At 38.4% G+C, this 2201-nt stretch overlaps 1 long non-coding RNA gene across 1 annotated transcript; it reads left to right on the top strand.

Annotated features, from left to right (window-relative positions):
- The first annotated feature begins 682 nt into the window (after positions 1–682).
- On the top strand, positions 683–2195 carry LOC107835495 (uncharacterized). Its single transcript, XR_001661296.1, has 3 exons — positions 683–801; positions 1015–1069; positions 2010–2195. It is a non-coding gene; the product is annotated as an uncharacterized LOC107835495 (long non-coding RNA).
- The last annotated feature ends 6 nt before the right edge of the window (positions 2196–2201 follow it).

The following is a 2201-nucleotide window of genomic DNA, read 5'->3' as shown; positions in this document are numbered from 1 at the left end:
AGATCCAGGAACATCCAGATTGCTGCTCCTGACCTCTGATTAGAAACAAGAAGAAAATATTTTAAATCTGTTTTAGCGAACCAGAACCTGTCACTACAAACCAGGCGCCATCATCCTGTTACCTGAATATGACTGGAGAGGAGAACCAGATGTAAGAGGAAACAGATGTTGGGCCTTCTGGGTTTTATTTCAGGCCAAATTATCAGAGAAAAATGATTTTAAGAAAACATCTTGAAAGTTGCATGAAGCTTCTTGCTTTATGAAAAAACACAATGTCTTTATTTATTAGTTTGTTCCCACAATGCTTTGCAACATAAAGACTTTTGGATCAAGCTTGCAGTCAACATGTATCTGTGTGAGATCGCAGTCAGACTTCAATCAGGCCTTCACCATTGTAATGAACCGAACCGACACCAGAACCGACACCAGCTCCTCTCAGCGGTCCGGTCCGGTCCGGTCCGGTTCTGTGGGTCGGCACCTGAAGCGATTTATTTGTTTTCACATCAACAGAAACAGAACAGAAATCTTTTTAAATGTTCTAAACTCCTCAGGTGTGAAAACTACCGACCTTCACAGCAGGACAGAGCAGCAGCTCCTCCTGACAGAAACAACTAAAACATATTTTCACTTTTGTTTTTCTGTGCAGTCTCTGCATGTCTGAGTTATAATAACACAATTACAAATGTTTCTCTTTCTGTTTTATTTTCTCCTAGATGGTGGCAATAAAATAGGAATTGCTATCGGAGTGTCTATAGTAATCCTGGTAGGAATAGCAGCTGCTGTCATTATTTGTATAACAAGGTAGGAATTATTTCTCCTCTTTTCTGCATCTTTAGTATTTCTGTCTTGTCTTAATTATATAAAAAATCATTTCAGTTATATTCTATACTCAGCTGTTACGACATTTTACATACAATTAAATCAAAACAACTGAGAATTTAAACTATTGCTCATTATTAAATTATCTTTGAAGCTTTCATGATGACTAACTTGGAACTTTATTTTCATCAACAGAAACAAACAACCCAAGGGAGAAAAGCCTGAGGAGAAGTCTTTGGCAGAAAAACAGGTTATTATTGTGTAATAGTCCAAGAGGAATTCTGCATTCTGACATTTATTTTTTCCAGTGGCAAATGGAAAATGATTTTCAAAGTGGCACATATGTTTGCTAGTCAAACAACCAAGACAGTTATTATTAGTTTTTCTTTGAACTGTTCTTGTTCATCAATTTGTAATGCAGTCTCCAACTATATTTTGTCATCAATCAGAGTTTAAATGACTCATAATCTCAGAGGAGGAGTCAGATAGATAACGGCGACTTTACTAAAGACCAGATTTAAATGTTATTCAGTCTCTGTCACCAGTAAACACACAATAACAACTTTCCTCCTATTTATTTAATTAAATCAATGAAAACAGCAAGGATGACACATATTGGCAGGTCCAGAACAAAGTGGACCTGCCAGAAATCTGTTCAGCAAAAATCTGTCAGAATTAATCAAGATGCGAACTCTTCAAACATAGGTCAATGTGGACACAGAACTGCTTTATTTCACTGGGTTATGGTCATTCAGTGAGTGGTATCTAAAAGCTGTGTGTTCAAGAAACAAGAAACAAAATCCAGCAACTATCCTGTGTAATTTTTCACTCGATGAATTACCAGCCTGAGAACCGGAGCGCCGCATCTACTGCACAAAACGTTCACAGCTAAACCCTCTTAAGGAGTCAGTTAGGTGGTACTAAGCTCCTGTCAGTATTTTCAATAAATACAACAGAGGCCTCTGACAGGTCATAGAGAACTTCAGGCTCAGTTTAAAGCAGATTCTTTTTGTTCAGCCAAAGCAACACTGGTTCATAACTTCAGTTTACAAGCCTGAAGTTAAAATGCTGAAGAGACAAACGTTTCCTCTTAAAATGAGTTAAGAGCTTGAAAGACTTTTAGAAACCATGAAGAACTATTGTTGGTTTGGATTGTTTGAATCGTGTTAATCTGCTGCCGTCCTTCACAGAACAGTGAGAAAACGGACCGCAGGGAGGTTTCAGCATCGATCGTTCAGCTACCAGGAGAACCCGGACCATCAGAGACTTTCCTGCAGGATTCGGTTCCCTTGTAGCCTGGAATCTGCTTTGGGATCCTCCAGAATCTGTTTGTTGGAGAAAAGACTGAGATTTTTCTCATGGTTCTGTTACTTCAGCTGAAG

This window comes from Poecilia formosa, unplaced genomic scaffold, assembly GCF_000485575.1.
Source record: "Poecilia formosa unplaced genomic scaffold, Poecilia_formosa-5.1.2 Scaffold3051, whole genome shotgun sequence".
Taxonomy (NCBI): domain Eukaryota; kingdom Metazoa; phylum Chordata; class Actinopteri; order Cyprinodontiformes; family Poeciliidae; genus Poecilia; species Poecilia formosa.
The sequence above is the reverse complement of the archived record's forward strand: the minus strand, read 5'-3'. Positions and strand labels throughout refer to the sequence as shown.